Raw genomic sequence first — 6,554 nt, 5'->3', positions numbered from 1 at the left:
AATAAGGACATTATTATTGTTACATGACTATATCAACTGAAAATATTTACACTTGAGTGAATTGCTATCAAAATGTCTGTCCTGAACCACCAAAATACCCATGGGACAAAGTATAGACTAGTGGTTTTCTTATCAGGAATAGTTCAGTTCATGTCCTTTTAGTATTTACTACTTATTATTATTAGCTAGCCATTTTTAATCATTGCTAACAGAAGGATTTTTAAAATTTTATTTATTTATCTATTTATATTTTTGGTTGTATTGGATCTTCACTGCAGCATGAGCTTTCTCTAGTTGTAGTGATGGGGGCTGCTCTTGTTGTGGTAATTGGGTTTTTCACTGTGGTGGCCTCAGCTGTTGCAGAGTACAGGCTACAGGCAAATAGGTCTTAAAAGTTTAGCACATGGGCTCAATTGTTGCAGTATGTGGCCCTAGGGCTTGCAGGCTTCAGTAATTGGTGACACACAGAATCAGAGGTTGTGGTGCATGGATATAGGTGCTCCACAGCAGGTGGGATCTTTCCGGGTCAGGAATTGAACTTCTGTTCCCTGCATTGGCAGGCAGATTCTTATCTACTGTGCCACCAGGGAAATCTAGATGGCTCTTTTTCTTTTCTTTAAAGTTAACATTTATTACTTTTTGAAACTGATTTCTTAGTTTCCAATTTTTTGAGAAATATTGTAAGTAAACATGAGAACAGTTTCAGTATAAATATACGAAGGTAACTGACAGACTATGCAGCTGCAAATAAAGTGCTGAATCATATTTTTTAATCTACTTACTGGGATCCTAAACACTGCTGACTAATATTTTCATAGTCTTCTCTTAGCATATGTGTTTCCCTACAATTAGTAAGAGACATTTACTCTGCTTTTCAAGTTTAGTAACACTTTAAAATTTATTTGTGCATCAGTTCAGTTCACTCAGTCATGTCCAACTCTTTCTGACCCCATGGAGTGCAGCACGCCAAGCTTCCCTGTCCATCACCAACTCCCAGAGCTTGCTTAAACTCGACTCGTGTTCATCGAATCAGTGATGCCATCCAACCATCTCATCCTCTGTCATCCCCTTCTCCTTCTGTCTGCAATCTTTCCCAGTATCAGGGTCTTTTCCAATGAGCCAGTTCTTCACTTCAGGTGACCAAAGTATTGGAGTTTCAGCTTCAGCATCAGTCCTTCCAATGAATATTCAAGACTGATTTCCTTGAGGATTGGCTGGCTGGATCTCCTTGCAGTCCAATGGACTCTCCAGAGTCTTCTCCAACACCACAGTTCAAAAACATCAATTCTTCAGTGCTCAACTTTCTTTATGGTCCAACTCTCACATCCATACATGACTACTGGAAAAACCATAGCTTTGACTAGATGGACCTTTGACGGCAAAGTAATGTCTCTGCTTTTTAATGTGCTGTCCAGGTTTGTCATAGATTTTCTTCCAAGGAGCAAGCGTCTTTTAATTTCATGGCTGCAATCACCATCCGCAGTGATTTTAGAGGTCAAGAAATTAGTCTGTCACTGTTTCCATTGTTTCCCAACCTATTTGCCATGAAGTGATGGGACTGGATGCCATGATCTTACTTTTTGAATGTTGAGTTTTAAGCCAGGTTTTTTCTTTTTTTTCTGTTCTTCTCTTTCACTTTTTTAGGTAGTTAGAATAGGAAAAAGAAGTCCAAAATGATGGTGACCAAACGGAAAAAGCCTGTGAAAATGGAACAAAAGAAAACCCACGGACTGGAGTGAAAACTTCAGGTGAAATAAACATACCCCTTTCTTGGCTAGTCCAATTTGCATAGGGTCAAAGGCTCAGCAGGGAGGAGACAAACGAATAAAAGGAGGAAGCCAAGACAGATTGAGGCCTCTCCTTTGGGGTCCGTCTGCCCTCAGGCCTCAAGAGTGTACTATCCTTTGCTTGCCAAATAAAACTGTGATGTAACCAAGCTGTAACACTGATCCACTGCTTCAAATTTTTGCTGTGGCAAAACATAACTGAGGAAATTATACACTCCTCCGACAGTTTCATCAAGAGGCACTTTATATTTGTGCACCAAAAGGAGGTTTTCTAAAATAAAATGATCATAATCTCCACTGAGCTTACAAATCATGCATATTATTATGTTATACATGTATTCATATGTGTTGTTAAAAAATACAAGGATTCCAATTTTTGAGATTTTATATATTTATGACATCTATATAAATATATATTTGACTTTAATGTCAAGAACAATTTTAAATAACTCTTAATTTTGTCCACCAGTCATTTCATTAACTGAACAGTTACACTTACTCTAATCTATAATTTCTAACAACACAGTGAAAAGTTACTACATCTCAAGCTTACCTGGATCTGAAATTAATTTATTTCTTTGCTAGATCATTTAATGCTAGGTCTTTTATATCTCCTCACCCTGTTTCAGATCGTTTCATTTACCATTAATAAACTCATTAGTCTAAAAAAGTTTATTGCTTAAATAGTGTTTTCATGTGATGATAAAAATCTGCAAAATCGTTTGTTCATTGTTATGACCAAAATTCAGTTATTGGCATTGAGGTAATCACTCTACTTTAATTATGCTGCCTACAAAGGCTTACAGTACCTTCAATTCTGAACATAACACTCATTAAGGCAATTCACCTCAAACTATTAAACTAAGAAATTAATGGCTCTGTCTACTGTGGCTCTTTCTGGCAGATTACTTGAATAAGATAAAGTTTTATGTAAAGCACATTATTTTTCCTTTGTCCTTGGTTTGCAATCTATCGTGAAGTTTGATGACCTTCCTTCCAACTCATCATTCTAATCAAACTTTCTAACTTATAATAGCTGCTTCCTGTAGTGTGTATTTTATTTGAGTGAGTGTGTGTGTGTGTGTGTGTGTGTGTGTGTGTGTGTGTATCTATTTAGGGCAGAGAAGTTGTCACATGAAAAACGGTGTCTCAAAGAGTCGCATGACAAGATGAAAGAGTATAAACATTAGTGAAAGAAAAATAAAATGGATTCCTACTCCCATCCCCTGGTTTTTAACTTTATCTTTTAGACCAAGAAATTACCAAATTCTTCTTGCCTGATACAACATATAAGAACTTGCTTTTAGAAAGGGATTTGATTTGATGAATTGCTTCTCAGCCTTTTGGCTAAGATCAAGTCTAAGTATCTGTTTTTATCAATTTGATATCTGATACATCCTCTATCTGACTTTCCCTGTGGCACAGCTGGTAAAGAATCCACCTGCAGTGTGGGATACCTGGATTCAATCCCTGGGTTGGGAAGATCCCCTGGAGAAGGGAATGGCAACCACTCTAGTTTTCCAGCCTAGAGAATTCTGTGGACTGTATAGTCCATGAGGTTGCAAAGAATTGGACATGACTGAGTGACTTTCACTTCACTTTGATGAATTCACTCATACTGAGATGTAAATGATGCCTTCATCAAATATTGTTAAGGGACAGGTTTTTAAATTTTAAAATAAATACCACTATAATTATTAATACAAATCTTCATGCTGAGTTCAGTATAAAGTAACATTGTTCTTCAAAGATGCTAACAACATGGTGATTATAATGTATAGTTTATATTAAGAAATACAAGGGCAAGTCTCATCCCATTAGTTTGACAAAACATTCTCTTTTATTTAATGACAATTCTTTGAGGTGGGTAATATTATTCCTGTTTTGCATATTTGCATCCTTAGAGAAGTCTCCTTGAAATTTTTGAAATCACATTGTTGAGGCAATTAGTAAATGCTTTTAAATCACTTAATCATTGCCAGGCAGGAGTGGTGGTGCAGAATCCTTGCATTCATAGTTCAAATTTTAGTTAAAAAAATATATATATATATATTTTCCATACAGGATACATGCATACTCTCACTTACTTATATTTTGAAATATAGTAACACCTGTAAACTCTGAATGGAAGAGATGAGTAAGTGGGTCTGTATGGCTATGAGTTCCTTCAGTTCAGCTCAGTTCAGTTCAGTCGCTCAGTCGTGTCCAACTCTTTGAGACCCCCTGAACTGCAGCACACCAGGCCTCCCTGTCCATCACCAAATCCCCGAGTACACCCTAACCCGTGTCCATCGAGTTGGTGATGACATCCAGCCATCTCCCCTCTGTTGTCCCCTTCTCCTCTTGCCCTCAATCTTTCCCAGCATCAGGGTCTTTTCCAATAAGTCAGCACTTTGCATCAGGTGGTCAAAGTATTGGAGCTTCAGCTTCAGCATCAGTCCTTCCAATGAACACCCAAGACTGATCTCCTTTAGGATGGACTGATTGGATCTCCTTGCAGTCCAAGGGACTATCCAGAGTCTTCTCCAACACCACAGTTCAAAAGCATCAATTCTTCGGCGCTCAGCTTTCTTTATAGTCCAGCTCTCACATCCATACACAACCACTGGAAAAACTATAGCCTGGACTAGATGGACCTTTGATGGCAAAGTAATGTCTCTGCTTTTTAATATGCTGTCTAGGTTGGTCATAACTTTCCTTCCAAGGGGCAAGCGTCTTTTAATTTCATGGCAGCAATTACCATCAGCAGTGATTTTGGAGCCCCCCAAAATAAAGTGAGCCACTGTTTCCACTGTTTGCCCAACTATTTGCCATAAAGTGATGGTACCAGATGCCATGATCTTAGTTTTCTGAATGTTGAGGTTTAAGCCAACTTTTTCACTCTCCTCTTTCACTTTCATCAAGAGGCTCTTTAGTTCTTCTTCACTTTCTGCCATAAAGGTGGTGTCACCTGCATTTATGAGGTTATTGATATTTCTCCCTGCAATCTTGATTCCAACTTGTCCTTCATTCAGCCCAGCGTTTCTCATGATGTACTCTGCTTATAAGTTAAATAGGCACAGTGACAATATACAGCCTTGACGTACTCCTTTTCCTATTTGGAATCATTCTGTTGTTCTATGTCCAGTTCTAACTGTTGCTTCCTGACCTGCATACAGGTTTCTCAAGAGGCAGGTTAGGTGATCTGATATTCCCATCTCTTTCAGAATTGTCCACAGTTTATTGTGATCCACACAGTCAAAGGCTTTGGCATAGTCAATAAAGCAGAAATAGATGTTTTTTCTGGAACTCTCGCTTTTCTGATAACCAATTGGATGTTGGCAATTTGATCTCTGTTTCCTCTGCATTTTCTAAAACCAGCTTGAACATCTGGAAGTTCATGGTTCACGTAATGCTGAAGTCTGGCTTGGAGAATTTTGAGCATTACTTTACTAGCCTGTGAGATGAGTGCAATTGTGTGGCAGTTTGAACATCCTTTGGCAGTGTCTTTCTTTGGGATTGGAATGAAAACTGACCTTTTCCAGTCCTGTGGCCACTGCTGAGTTTTCCACATTTGCTGGCATATTGAGTGCAGCACTTTCACAGTGTCATCTTTCAGGATTTGAAATAGCTCAACTGGAACTCCATCACATCCACTAGCTTTGTTCATAGTGATGCTTTCTAAGGCCCACTTGACTTCACATTCCAGGATGTCTGGCTCTAGGTGAGTGATCACACCATTGTGATTATCTGGGTCGTGAAGTTATGTTTTGTAGAGTTCTTCTGTGTATTCTTGCCACCTGTTCTTAATATCTTCTGCTTCTGTTGGGTCCCTATCATTTCTGTCCTTTATTGAGCCCATCTTTGCATGAAATATTCCCTTGGTATCTCAAATTTCTTGAGGAGATCTCTAGTCTTTCCCATTCTATTGTTTCCCTCTATTTCTTTGCATTTATCGCCGAGGAAGACTGTCTTATCTCTCCTTGCTATTCTTTGGGACTCTGCATTCAAATGGGTATATCTTTCCTTTTCTCCTTTGCTATTGCTTCTCTTCTTTTCACAGCTATTTGTAAGGCCTCCTCAGACAATCATTTTGCTTTTTTGCATTTCTTTTTCTCGGGGATGGTCTTGATCCCTGTCTCCGGTGCAATGTCATGAACCTCTGTCCATAGTTCATCAGGCACTCCGTGTATCAGATTTAGTCCCTTAAATCTATTTCTCACTTCCACTGTATCATCATAAGGGATCTTTTTAGGTCATACCTGAATGGTCTAGTAGTTTTCCCTACTTTCTTCACTTTAAGTCTAAATTTGACAAAAAGGAGTTCATGATCCAAGCCACAGTCAGCTCCTGGTCTTGTTTTTGCTGAGTGTATAGAGTTTCTCCATCTTTGTTTGTAAAGAATATAATCAATATGATTTTGGTGTTGACCATCTGGTGATGTCCATGTGTAGAGTCTTCTCTTGTGTTGTTGGAAGAGGGTATTTGCTATGACCAGTGCATTCTCTTGGCAGAAGTCTATTTGCATTTACCCTGCTTCATTCTGTACTCCAAGGTCAAATTTGCCGATTACTCCAGGTGTTTCTTGACTTCCTACTTTTGCATTCCCGTCCCATATAATGAAAAGGACATCTTTTTTGGGTGTTAGCTCTAGAAGGTCTTGTAGGTCTTCATAGAACCATTCAACTTCAGCTTCTTCAGCCTTACTGGTCAGGGCATAGACTTGGATTAACGTAATATTGAATGACTTGCCTTGGAAACGAACAGAGATCATTGTGTCATTTCAGA

At 38.6% G+C, this 6,554-nt stretch overlaps 1 pseudogene; it reads left to right on the top strand.

Moving 5' to 3' along the window:
* The first annotated feature begins 3,114 nt into the window (after window positions 1-3,114).
* On the top strand, window positions 3,115-3,294 carry LOC136152550 (U2 spliceosomal RNA; annotated as a pseudogene).
* Window positions 3,295-6,554: the final 3,260 nt, after the last annotated feature.

The sequence above is a fragment of the Muntiacus reevesi genome, chromosome 21, assembly GCF_963930625.1.
Source record: "Muntiacus reevesi chromosome 21, mMunRee1.1, whole genome shotgun sequence".
NCBI classification, from domain to species: domain Eukaryota; kingdom Metazoa; phylum Chordata; class Mammalia; order Artiodactyla; family Cervidae; genus Muntiacus; species Muntiacus reevesi.
This window is presented reverse-complemented; position numbering and strand designations above follow the sequence as displayed.